This window comes from Rhipicephalus sanguineus, chromosome 8, assembly GCF_013339695.2.
Source record: "Rhipicephalus sanguineus isolate Rsan-2018 chromosome 8, BIME_Rsan_1.4, whole genome shotgun sequence".
Lineage (NCBI taxonomy): Eukaryota > Metazoa > Arthropoda > Arachnida > Ixodida > Ixodidae > Rhipicephalus > Rhipicephalus sanguineus.
In genome coordinates, this window is record NC_051183.1 from 65,402,943 (window position 1) to 65,417,516 (window position 14,574).

The window sequence follows — 14,574 nt, forward strand, 5'->3', positions numbered from 1 at the left end:
TTGCGCCAATCAACCCGGTCCTGTGCTTTCTGCTGCCACGTTTTATACCTGCAAACTTCTTAATCTCATCTACCCACCTAATTTTCTGTCTCCCCCTGACGCGTTTACCATCTGTTGGAATCCAGTCAGTTACCCTTAATGACCACCGGTTATCTTGCCGACCTGCTACGTTCAGACCCTACTTATAGTTCGGTGTAGAGTAGAGTATAGTATAGTAGAGTAGAGTAGAGTAGACCCTGGAAGCCGTGGCTCATACCCACACTGGGGGATATTCCCGTTTGTCCTGTCGTGCACACTGGTACTTCGCTTTCATCTTCTCTCGGCCCACTGGCCCTCGCGGTAGAAAAACAAATGGATTCAATACTTGAGATATATGAGGTGTGCTTCCGAAATGAGATATGTAATGCTTCTTTCCGGCTTTTAGTGTAGAAGCTTAACCAGAATACTTTCTTTTCTATTCAGATAAAAAAAGGAAGATTAAATTAATTGAAAGGAACACCTCTTGCAGTCGCTATTCTTGTGACTACGTAAATTCTCGAAGAAAAAAAAAACGAGGCATTCTGACCATTTCAACGCTTTCAAATTTTAGGTGGAGATAATAGTGCCGGCGATTCCCAAGATTTGCACTGTGCCTCTTTTATCATGGGTAAGCTTAATATAGCCCTATTATAACAATCACAAATTATATCTTTTACAATATATAGCCACATGTGCGTAATTTTAGGCGATTCGCCAAAGACCACCTTCATTGTGCTGGCACCAATAGTCTCCCTTGAACAGGCCGTATGAACCTGTATTCCATGGCAGTGATATTTAAATTTCAAAGCGTGCCCATGTGTGATGTTACAAATTTTGTTACCCTCCCTGGTTATCTTAAGAATCTAATTTAGGCAACGTCGCACGACGAAAAAAACAACGCGAAAGTTGCCCGAATTTCAATGCAAATTTTATTTATTTATTTATTTATTTACAATACTGCTAATCTCCTTCGAGAGTGTGGCAGTTGGGCAATACAATAATCTTTCACATAAAGTATAAACAAAAAAGAAATGTAGGCGTAAAAACTTGCAAGCATTAACAGGACACGAAGGTGATAAAACAATTGAGCAGTACAGAAGTTACACACTAAATATGTCAATAATACGCAATGTATACAATAACCACAAGACACAATGCAAGTTATAATCTAACGTAACAATAAAAAAATATGACAGATAGTATGCTACTGGAGACTTTCCTTGAGCAAACAGAATACTTTCCCCAGCAAAAGAATAATTAAAGAAAGGGGGATTGCATTGCTAGTGAAGTTGACATTACTACAAAGAGGGATGGCATTTTTTGAAGCCTCCAAGGACACAATAATTTCTATGTCCTTATTATGATGTTTTCATTTACCGACAAATAATACAATGCCGGTTTTTTGCAGAGCACCCAGACGCGGAACCGCGGTTACATGAAGAGTTCATTGTGGAGGTGTGTATAGTAGTAAGCAAGAATTATTCAGCAGCGTTCGAGTCAGACAAAAATCTTGTGGAGTACATTGGCGCACTGTTGAATTGGGTGAGTTGTGTTTGTTGCACCTCCGAAGTGGTTCTTGTTCAGAATTAGTTTTAGTAAAGAAATGGTACGAAAGAGGTTGTGCAGCTACATGTATGCAAGTGAATAAACGAATATACCTTAAACACGGCGAGAAAGTATTATAGCGAAGAGGTGCGGTGACTGCCAGATAAGTAGGTATTATTTGGCTTGCATTATTGTCGAAGGCGATACATTTAAGCATTCCATTATTATTACATTCCCAAAAACGTTTTCAGCAAATGTGTTCATTCTTAGGTATATTAAAAAGTTAGTTTAAAGCACTGACTCGTGTAATAAAAAGCAGAAACTTTTTTTTGGGTTTTTCGCCATATTTTTTTATAGGTTGTTGCTTGTGATCAGGTATTCGCCGCTGACACAAATGAGCCAATCAGATGAGCACGTGCGGCGGAGCAAACAGTTTGGTTTGTGAGACCGCTCATGAACGCCGTGTACTTGATCTCCTTCAACTTCACTTCCTCTTGTGGGATCTCAGGAGAGTCGATGCGTTAGGTTCTCTAACGTCCCATCTCCCTGTGGCTATTGCAAGATATTAAATTGTATGTCCTACAGCGTCCGTTTCACTTTCAGATGGAGCTTCGGTTTCAGATGGAATCATTCTTGCTGTGTTGGAACTTTGACTAAAATCTCGTGTGCTTGGCCTAACATCAAAAACATAAGGATGCAGCGAAACATAAGCTTGAGCCCAACGAGGTACACGAACGGCACAATCATTTGATCTGGCAAGCGATAGCGTTGACAATCATATCAGTTTGATCGACAGGAAACGCAGGGCGGCAACTGCCTGTGGCGCCCTGGACTAAGGGCAGCCAACACTCCTCGGTGGGACTTCCGGACCAGCTGGTCCCGTACAACAAACCCCTTTTGAGAATAAATATTTTCCTTCCTTCCTTTCATTAGAGGAAGCGAAGCTTTACCACAGCGACCATTCACCCTTCCCCCATTGGTCGAGTCCAAAAAAAAAGCTTCTCAATGCATGCAAAAGGTGCGTCTCGCAAAGGTCTGACTTTGGTACTCCGCACACCGGGCATGAAGTCTTGGAGTGCAACATCACGGGTCCTTGGCCGCTATAATCTCAAAATCCTGCATGGCCCTAACTCTTCACATTAAACAAGGGCCCGATAGATTTAAATGTGTAAAGGCATGGGACAAACTTTGCGCCCTCTTTAGATGACTAGTGAGCAGAGCTGCCAATTCCGCTTATAATGAGCGAATTTGGTTTTCTTTTTTCGCCGATACCCTTGTAGAATTTTCAAGTAGCTTGTCGCATTTTCGGGGCTTATTTCCGTTTTTCCAGCAAATATAGTTATTTTAGCAATGGTCACGTTCACCAATAGCGCATTTGTCGTCCACTTTTTTTTTCTTGCTTGTGCACGCATGTGCATCAGAATCAGAATTTTATTATTAAAAGTTGATTGAAGTTACAAGCGCTTGGTACACAGGAGGAGGTCCCATAGTCAAGAGACTGCATCGGAACCTCCTGTACAAAATGAAGTGGTAATAAACCAGGGCTGGGCAGAGATACTCAGAAAAGTATTCCGGAATACAGATATCGAAATACATGAACTGGAAGCCTAAAATACGGATACTGAGATACATTTGCTTTTAACGTAACGGGATATTTCGAAGATACTTTTGCAATAAGACGAAAAAAGTATTCCGGAATACAGTTACAGCGATACAGATACTGGAATACTTTTTTTATTTGAAGGATGCTCATACTACGCAAAGACACTTATTAGTGCAGCATAATGTTGTAATTAAAGTTACAGCGCATGGAAACGTTCAGTTCATTTATTTATTTATTACAGTACCCTCAGCGCCATTAATACATTGCAGGGGGGTGGACAAAGTACATAATTACAATAATGACATAATTACAAGTATCAATTGCAATAAAAATACATTATTTCACAGCAATAGTAACAACGATTGGACACCGAAATCGACATACTTGGCGAACAAACTAAGCTATGCTAGAAATAGCACACTTTAAGCAAATCACTCGAATCACTAATGAACACCAGTGAATTGAAAAAAGTATGCATTTACTTTGCACATAATATCTGCTTTGCTGAGAAGGTTGATGTGTAGGCTTCTCAAATAGACTGTCTTCTAACAGCGTCGGTTCAGCCTCAGCACAAGACTCACGAAAGAAAAAAAAGTCTGTCTAGCGCTGAAGGCGAGCACAAATTCGTGTTATAGTGAATAAATATCACCTTCATAGCCGGATTGCCCTGCAGCCTGGCGATATCTCTTCTCGGGTCATCTAGATACGGAAACACTTCCGCCCTCACTTGGGTTGTTCTGACTGTTCAGAATCCGAAGTCTGTCCCCATCTTCGGAATCCTGCCGTCTCACCCTGTCGGCTTCAATGAAGCTGTCACCACCACCGACGCTACCAGCATCCATTTCAGAAAGCCGCAGCAGGCGAAGTCGGCTCCGGCGGTGGGGGAGCCTGCTACCACAAAAGACCGTTTCACGCACGTAATCAATTAGGAACGCACCCTGACATTGGAGAGGTGGCTGAAAGCGCGACAAAGATAGCCATCTTCTAGTCACTTCCGCCGCGACTACGGGAACTGCTTTTGGAAGTGCCGCCGCCTTGAGAACTGAATGCACGCGAAGCATTGCAAAGCCTGTTCCAAGGCGGTATCCGCGCGGGGGGTCGCGAAGTAATAGCTTGCCACCCGAAAAAAAGGCGTGCTGCACTGACCTTGAGAGACAGCGACTTTCGTCGGCAGAGGCCGACAACACTGCCCCCGCAATTCTGCCGTCTGCGGCGTCGCGCGCTTTACCACACGGACCATTCTGTGCTTGAGCGGAAACCATCGCCGCCCTATCTGTCGGCGACCGGTGGCGCGCCTTTGCTTGTCTTGGCACAAAAAAGAAAAAAAGCACCATTCCCCCATTGGAAACACGCATCAACTCATTTCCGACACAAAAAAACAATGTAACGAGATACCCGTGTCCAGCATAGTATCGCGATACAGGCGATACATCGTAAATGTATTTCACTACTGAGATACAAATACATTTTTCAAATGTATCTCGATACAGAAATACAGATACTAAAAAGTATCTCTGAAATACTATAGCGATACTCTTGTATCGCGATACTGCCCAGCCCTGTAATAAACACATCATAGTACAAACAGTAGCGAGATCAATCATTTAAGCAAACAACATGACATTCACAGAATAATAGATGTCATTACATAAAATAAAACGCTTTTAACATATCACAGCAAAACAAAAATGATGAGAGAAGACGAAAAGAAAAAAGAAGTAATACAATAGTCAGATAATCTATATCCAAAATAGACTGAACAACAAAGCACACGTACCTTAAAATGAAAGACACAGTTACACTTTTGTTATTCTGAATGAACTAAGTGCAATTTTAGTTCTTTTTTAAAATGGTGTAATATCAAAAACAAAAGTGGCCCCTTGGGGCAGACCGATGTTGGTAGTTCGCTGTCGAGAAGAAACGTCTGATAAAGAAACAACTTGAACTCCGTTATATAATCATGTTTTTATTAGTGGAAGAGCGGGGCCAGCGATGCCTATTCACTCGAGCTTAGTGAACAGAATAATATGATTTATACTGTCAAATGCTTTTGTTAGATCGATGACTACTGAGGCAACTAGAAATCCTTGTCGATTACCTTTTTTAGCTTATCAGTAAGATGAATAAGCGCTATCTCAGTTAAACGTCCATGGCGGAACCCAAACTGACAAGATGAGAGGATGTTAAACTTAGTTAACCGTATTTCAATTAGTTTCTCAATAACTTTTCCAAAGAACGGCAAAATACTAATGGGTCGCTAGTTATGTAATAATGATCTGTCGCCCTTTTTAGTACAGGTATCACTTTGCCACGCTTAAGTTCACAAGGAAATACACCATGTTTGAATATAAATGAAAATATATCAGCTATTAGGTGCATAATAGATTTAATGTTATAGCGTGTTTGTGGATGACTGAGTAATTCGGTGTTGAAGTCAAACATACGTCGGGGCAAGCAGCAAGTAACGTTAATCAAGGACTAGCACACGTGCATTAAGCCGAATATAGACTATCCAGTAGGCAATAACACAAAGTAAATCTTTGTTTTCTTTCATCGTTCCGCATATTTTTGCCGTACAAATTAATAATGCAGTTTTTTTCAACTCCCTTTCGTACTTCAGTTGCGTTTTCATTATAGTTAAAAGTGTTTTCAGCAATCCACAAATTCGTTAAATTTCGCTCCGCTTGTTTGGGGCTTGTTTTGGGATGGTTATTTGCTTGTTCGCTCGGCAGCATCTGGCAACTATGGTGGGGGGGGGGCGTCGCTTCTGGCCCCATGCTGCATCCACGCCTCTACATAAAATCTGATACATTTTCGAGTGAAGGCGAACATAGGTCGAGCCGTTGTTCGGAAATATGCGGTGGTAATGCTGTTTTCGAGAAGCAGTCCGTTTTGGTCTTGCAGCGTCTGTCACGGTTTTTGCAATGACGAGGAAGTTTGCTGCGTGCCTCTAAGAGAGGCGATTGCACGTTACCATTATTACTATTATAGCGGAAGGTCGAACTTATCGGCCTGCACTTATATGGTTCACGAGCCGATCGCTCTAACTTTGCTGGGTGTTGCGCAGATGTGAACTAAAATTGAGCCTGTCTAATTTTTTGAATACTTGCAAGAGCTCGCTACCTGTGTTGTTCTTCTAGTTATTCGTACTAAAATAGATGTTTTGCAAATATATTATGCATTAGCAAAATTTAATTGGGTAATTAGATCTACCTAATTAACTTATACCGTGCTGCACTTCACAGAATTGGTGAGCATTTAAAGGTGCAAATTTTACGCTGGAAGGTATTGACATTATAAACACGTGAACGCGTGTTCTAGCTCTTCCGCTTTTTCTTTCATTGAAATCATCGATATCGGCTAACTGGCTACTCGTATTGCATACGAGTAGCCAGTTAAGGCTTATTTTTAATCTATCTTGCTCTTTCAGGCGGCGATACCATATTTTGATATGGAATGTCCCAAAATACGGTTTCAAATCAACGCAATCATTGAGGTTGAGGTAAGCAATCTACTTTAGATAAGCCGGATATCTTCTTCCCAACAAATATGTCTATACACGTTATTTGACCGCTAAATGTGCTGCGAGAATATACGATGATCAAGAGACGTTACGAAGCTTGAATGATTAGGCTTGAGGCGAACAAGATAAAAATACTTTCAACTTCCACCATGACGCAACCTTGCTCCTAAAAATAAATCAATACACTGAATTAACAGAATAATTGGATCGCTCCAGTGGGGTTTTGGAACCAGGATTTCAAAATTTTTCAAACAATAAAACGAAATCATTCACTCAACAAAGAAAATAGAGGTGTACTGTGACTTTTCTAAAAATGCGAAAATTGACTGGCCTATGTTAACTGAACAGGCAAACTAAGCAACTTGTTCCAAATTGCCTTTAGGGTACATGTAGTAAAAATTCTTAGAATAAGGATCATAGGAGCGTGCGTTAGGGGCTTTTTAGTAAGACATTTGTATGCCTGAGTTTCACGTACGTGAAAGGATATGCGTGAGTGCTAATTCTGCGCTACTAAAATGCCATGAACAAAGTGTACCACTCACGCGTCCGGTGGGTGCGCGTGCATTTTTCAAACCTGCGTTGCGTATGTTAAGTGGCTTGAGGTCCTACAGAGCGCTGTTGCGACATTAGAAAACTATAGATGTAGGGCAGACTTCAAGATGGCAGCACACCAAGTGAACACTGCAAGCGGAGCTCCGCGCATATGTTTTCGAAAAATGGCTACTTGGATCGCCTTCGTGACATTAGAAAGTGAAACTTATTCAAATATATGATGCAGTATTGAGATCAGATGGACTGAAATCCCCGTGAGCCTGTCGACGGCCAGGGGAAAAAAGTGCTCAGTGGCCGCACTGCATGCAATGTGCGTAACCCCATAGAGATCAGCTGATATGATGCTCTCTTGCGTCTCATTTTAACCTTCACGTTGTCCAGCTAGCCTCCTGAAAACTGCTACTCTGTATCCTCCATGAGGATTTCGATTTCAGATAAAGGAACACTTAGAACAAAGGCGGGTCACTGTGTACGAAAGTATGCGAAGGCTGACCACGCGAGAATCTGCGAAGCTTGCCTAGCAGCAAAGTCGTACTTCCAACCGCTACTCGACTTGAGCTTATTTGGCTGTAGCAGTGCCTGCCTGTCGTCGCCCAAAACCACGAAAAGGCACGCGAAAGCAACCATCGTATGTATGCGAGAGCTCTGTGCAGAGATTTGAGGCGCTGAATCTGCATAGGTCAAAGTTTAAACGTAAGAGACGCATACCGCGCAACGAAGGCAAAGTTATCACGTTTGCGTACACCATTCGCCCACGCAAGTGAAACAGTTTCTAATATTTGCTTACTAAAACTGCACTCATGACGACGAACAACAACAAAAGAAAATGACAGGACAAGCGCAGAATAACGAGTGCTTTACACTCTACACACCTTGCCTGTTTGAACAGTGCGCATGCGCAAGAAGCACTTGTAACATTGTGCACATGCCCAACCAATGGTTTCTATCTGCCCCTAAATATAGCGCTCTTTCTTGAAAAGGCAAACTTACGGCACGCTGATACCTCTATGACCCATGTCTCCCTGTCAGAGATACTTCCATCATTTAGTCCGTAGCTCCAAAACATTTGTGTGATGGCAAATTGGCTGGATATTTCAGTCATCCCCTACAATGCAATGGCAGGAGTCTTATAGCAACGCATGCTAATGTGCTCCCCTAGGCGCTTTTTTACAAATGTTCCCGTTTGCTCCCCATTCACATTTTTCAAAGTCAGTTCTCTGTTCTACATGGCACATAGCTGAATGCGCGTTTTAGCCACAGCCGGCATTATTTTGTTTGTTCATCTAAAAATGGGCGGCCTTTGCAACAAAACCAATCGTACAATGTTCGCTGTTACATAAAACACAGCTGCAATTAGGTACCATTTGGCAGTGAAGTGGCGTATGAAGTCGCTCCTAGTTGTGAGGTGCTCAACATGGGATAAAAGGACGATGTACAAATGTGGCCCTAATCGAGCACTGAAACTCTATTATGATTTAAACTCCCCATTCACTTTCCCTTGGGTAGGTTAGCATAGCTGTTTTTGTAGACTGGTTAACATCCCTACCATTCCTCTCCCTACAGTTCATTCTTTCCATAAACGTTACTCGAAAACAACTGCCGGTTAAACGACGTCATCTATTAGGAGTGGCAAGCCACATTCGACCATACAGATGCGTTGTGGTCCGCTATGTACCAAATGACACGTAAAATATGAGTCCGAGATTGAATCTAATCAACTACATTGTACAAAAAAGATGTGTATTTAAGGTTGGGCATGACCAAAGCCAACCCGTCACGAAATGCACTACAGCGCATTCCTGACGAAGTGCAGAAGGCATTCGTGACGACTACAAACGCCCAAGTAGGTGTGTATGTGAGCCATCATTTTCTTTGTACAAGATAAAGCGTGACGCTTTAGGGAATTCAAGAGCCAGTTGGTGGGTGCATGTCAAATTGTCACCAGTGTATCTTTGGCACGAGCACTGCTTGAAGAGGTGAGACGTGTACCACAGTGAAGCTGATTACGCCTAGCGCATCCGTTCCTGCTGGGAATGAATTTTTGGCTGGCTACTGTTCAATGTGGAAAAATGGAAGAAAAATATACAGACAAAAAACGGAAACCGCACAGCAGGCGGAACTCGCTCCCGCGAGGGTGTTTGCCTCGTGGTAGTAAGATTGCGCTGCTGCGCTATGACGCAGACCACAAGTCTACAATAAACGGAGAAAGTGAGACACCAAGACGGCGCAACGCGTTTACGACGGACAAAAAAGCCAACGTAGCGGTGTGGCACCGACAACAGCAATGCGAATACAGACAGCGAAAACAGTACCACAGAAAAAAGCGGACTATATATAGATCAGGAAAGAACTAAAGCCAGCTCTACGCATGTGCTATCTGAGTAAACCACGCCGCCTGCAAGCGGGCGCCACCAACGTAGATTGAGTTTTTGCTTCATCCTTTTCGATCTTCTTCCTTCTTCTATCTTTCACGTTTGTCTCTTTCTTTATCTTCTCTAGATCTTCTTCTATTATCTTCTTCCATTGATATTTCTTTTTTTCTTTATCTTTCTCTATATTGCCCTCTCTCCTCCATTCATTACTTCTTTCGAACCATCACATTACACCCCCTCACCCTCACTTCGCTTTCCCACCCCTTGCTATGATATACCGTACACGGTTATGCTAAGGTTTGCCCTCTCGCATCTTCCTTTCCTTTCTCCTCCCCCTAATATCAGACCTCATTCTTAGTTCCCTTTCCCACCCTCTTTCTAAACTATACTATACAAGGCTATGCCATGCTTTACCATTTCCTCTTCTTCTTTCTTTCCTCTTCACCCTCATATAATTCCTCACCATCACTTGGCTTTTTTTCCCTCTTACTATGTTACTATACATGGCTAATCTATGCAAAAAGCTCCTTGGCCCAAAGCGCTTTACCCTCTCCCTTCCTTCTTTCTTTCCGCATTACCATCGCTTCCCTTCCCAACCCCCTTGCATATGATCGTAAAATAACAGCGCAAAATACTACGGATGAACACACAGAGACAAACGAGCGCTGACTTCCAACTGGTTTATTTATGCGGAATCATATAGATAACTCTAGAAATAAAACATAGAGACATAGAAATAAAACATATAAATATTCCTATGTTAGCGCATAAATAAACGAGTTGGAAGTCAGCGCTCGTTTGTCTCTGTGTGTTCGTCCGTCATCTTTTGCAGTGTTATTTTACGATCATGAGCAACCAACTAGCCCGATTTACCCCCATTGTGACGTTCACCGCTTGCATAGCAGGCCTAGCTATGCCACGCTACGACCTGGTTGGTACACACCCACTTTCTGCTGGTCACGCGAACTTTTCAGACGCATTTCCGTCTTTCCGTTAAGAGGAGAATGCACCCAAAGACATTGAGTCCGAAGAAGACGGTCACCGTCAGCAGTCGCACAAGTCGGCGTAACGACCATGCATGCGTCTACAGCAAAAATGCGCATACAGCTTCACTGGTAATTCGTCCACATATAGATTTTGCGGCGCCACGAATGCTTTATAAATCGATTTGAGTTTAACCTGTCTTCTTTTGTCACGTCTCATCCTCAGGGCAATTTGAGTTGTCGTGTTCACCGAACACCGAGGGCTGAACTGACAGCATGTCTATGAAGAGTGTAAAGTACTGTATTGGAGCACTGTATTGGAGCCCTGTATTAGAGCACTGTATTGAAAGCACTTTTCATACAAATATATGGAGATTAGGAATGCATGTTACCAAAAAATGAAGTACATGGGTCTCCTCTGTGATTGCCGTTAACGACGTTTCATTTATTTTAGGATGACTTCCTGTTTCGTAATGAGACTTGCAGCATATCTACAGAAACACTGAAGTTTGGATCCAACGCCAGCGTCTGCGGTTATAATGCAGAGGAGACAATCAACAACACCGTAGACTATATAAACGCATGCTTTCATGAGAATTGTGATATAGTTTTCCACTTGACTAGGTATGAAAGCCTTTAAGAATATCATGTTTCTCACTTCTCATCGAAGTATTAAGACCTACCAACTTACGTATGCTCCTTGCATAACATTTGTATAGCATAAATGATAAGGTTATTTAGGCTATGCTGTGTCAGAGAATTTAATTTTCCCAATATTTCAATCTAGATACCTTCTTACTTCTTTATTCAATTTATGAGACTCATTCTTTTCATTATGAAAGTCCTCCCAGAATATTCAGGTGACACGTCGTCTTAAACGGCACGGCATAATCCCCGTGCATTGCTTGTAGCAGCTAACAACGAAAAATGTGTGGTATATTCATGGTGAGACAGTTGAAAAAAATATTAAGCAGTTTCGAGAACATGTTGTGCGTGTACTTTGTTTCGATAATACTGACGCCTGTGCTCTAACGTGAGTGGTGACGTTACATCAGACCATAACTTACCCTTAAAACGCTAGTGTTGTCAACGTGCCTGGTAAGCCCACAACGTTCACACAAAAACACGTCGCTCCACCTCGTCGCGCTTGGCTCAAAGCTATATAATACAGCATTGAAGTATTCGCTGACGGCTTCGCATGGCACCGATTTCCACAACGCGTGGGATCTGCCTAATTTTAAAAAAATTGAGATATACAAGTCACCTATCATAACAAAGCAATGCGCTTGAAACATTGAGCCCCATGCCGAAAAAACAGTGTTAATATGCCCATTAGGGTGAATAAAATTATTGAGCGAAAGTTTAGGTACTCCATTATACACAATATTATTCATCAAGTGGCAGTGAACTGTGGCAGGCGCACCGTCCCGCCACGTGACGAGCTGCAGACAGACGTCGCAGCTGCAACCATTCAGAGCTTTGCTGCAGCGGTACCAAGTGACTAGATGTAGGTAAACCACCTAGAGACACTCGCGTGCTCCTGTTCGTCTCTTTCCGCTATCCACAGCGACCTTCATGACGTCGTCTGCCCGATTAGGTGACGTTACAAGTGACAGACGCTGTCTAATGGGCAAGCAAGAACATGTTTGTCTGTAAGCAAGAGCGCACGCTCCCTGCTCTTTCACTTTGCAAGTTGAATAATAGCGCTCGGAGAGGGGTAGAGGCTAGGCGACAAATAAAGCGCAGCGAAGGAAAGAGCGAAACGGGCAAGGGTCGCGTTTCGAGAACGAAAGGTGTAGCACTCGGCTAGAATTCACTGTGGACTCGTGCACAACTTCGACACCGCAACTAAATTTCGACCTCTGGGAGGTTTAAAGGTTCTTTAACCGCTGCTTCGCCGGTGCTAGGTCACCCAGTATCGCCATTAGTCACGCAGCGGCTGGGTCGTCGGTGCTTACGTTTCAGCGCAAGTGACAGGTTGAATGCAATCATCCAGTAGATATATCAAAACCGCGGGCTGAGAAATCTCAAGCAAAGGCGAAACACCGCAGCAAATGGAGGCCGCATCAGCACGTCCCACTGAAGCCAATGTTGCCACTTTTAGAGACTGTTTAACGGATCATTAGACCGTCTTCGTCAGCATTCAGAGACACACCATCGGAGCTGCAATGAAGCCTAACCTAATAAAACTGTGTGCACAGTCTTTAGAAAATCAAGCCGAACATACCTTTTGCTCGCAATAACTACGTTAACAAGCGTTGAACTTCAGGTGATTTTTTTAATATGTCAGATTAGTTGGTTAGGAAACCTTCTTGAAGTAACGAAACGGGGCATACACTCTACTTAAAGGTGATCGTTGATACCTCATTCGTGGGGCTCGTTCAAAACGAAAAAGTCAATCTTCTGCTTAGTGAAGTAGTTGCAGCTAAGTTCGAAATTAAGAGATACAATTTGCGCAGTGTGTGTTGCAATTGGGCTGGCATTACACAATTTGATATGACTAGACTCATGTTTACACCTACTGCCATATTCCTGCCGAGTATTTTCGTCCAACTCCTAGTGTCTTTCACAGCCCCGCGGGTTGTCAAGTGCCTTGATTGACGGATGTGAGAGGACACACACTAGTGCGGCACTCCCGCGTTCGACACACACTTCGTAGTTGGTCTCTAACACATGAAAGCCTTGTGCTTCCCGCTTGTGTATATCTCGCTGGTACAAGGCAGTCATGACTGCGCCGTGCCACACCGTGACGCTCGTGCAGCGCTGCGGCATAGTACTTCGCGGCACAGCTCCTAGATGGCAGGGCCATCACTGAAAAGCGGAAAGCACATATTAGGCCTTCAGCTAACAAACCTGCTAACGTTGTTTTGGGGTGGTCGTCAGCGCGTCGAGCTTCTTCGATCAAAGTCGGTATTGTCGGAGGTTCAATTCCGTGGTTGGGTAGGTCGCTGAAAAGTTTTTCTTAATTACATTGAACTACCCACGTTCCCTTTTCTTGACATCACTTGGCTGACTGAAATGAAGTGCGTCAATCCTTAATGGACTCCGGCACGAAACAGTTTCGTGTTAAAGGAACAGTGGTATAGTTTCAAAGGATGATGACTTATCAGGTGCATAAGTGCTGAGTGAAAGCACCTACTTGTGCAGTAAACAACTCCTTGGCTCAAATGAGTCGCATGAGAATGCGGGATATTTTTTTACAGCAATAAATGACAAAGCGTAGACAAGGCAAGTGTAATTAAATCGGGAGCATTTTTCGGCGAGTGAGAGACGCTTGTATCTATCTATCTATCTATCTATCTATCTATCTATCTATCTATCTATCTATCTATCTATCTATCTATCTATCTATCTATCTATCTATCTATCTATCTATCTATCTATCTATCTATCTATCTATCTATCTATCTATCTATCTATCTATCTATCTATCTATCTATCTATCTCTTGCGCCTGCTAATGGTTGTTTGGTTGTTTCCATGACGGTTCAATTGCCTTCTTGTGTGCGAAAACTGATATCTCATAATATGAGTATGATGAACATGAATGATAGGTCATCAGATGAATATCGTCACACATATCATGCACCTTATCAGATGCATGACAAGGTGTCTTCGTGATGCCACGGCTGTCGTTTCGCGGCTCTGCAGTGCAAGACAATACACTTCAAACGACGCATGTTCACGACAAAGATGAAGATTAGGTAACGACATTTATGCTCATGACAAGGATGTCATTCGTATAGTGACATGCATGTCATTATAAGGTGATGTATACGGTCGTGGAGTAGTGGCGGTCGTTTCATTAGCGTGAAATATACCAGAATGCGAATTTATGCAGACGAACACACGGTACCGAATTACGTGTCTTGACAGTTTAGCATTAGCCATGAGACGGCGGCATGACGTGCACGTCATTTACGACATGGCATGAAATTCATGAATGACGACACATTGTTGCAGGGAACTCTTGAGCTGG

The 14,574-nt window shown here is 42.9% G+C and overlaps 1 protein-coding gene across 1 annotated transcript in view; it reads left to right on the forward strand.

Moving 5' to 3' along the window:
* LOC119402030 (venom metalloproteinase antarease-like TtrivMP_A) overlaps positions 1–14,574 on the forward strand; it is a 223,783-nt gene that overhangs the window by 189,731 nt on the left and 19,478 nt on the right. The window lies entirely within an intron of this gene.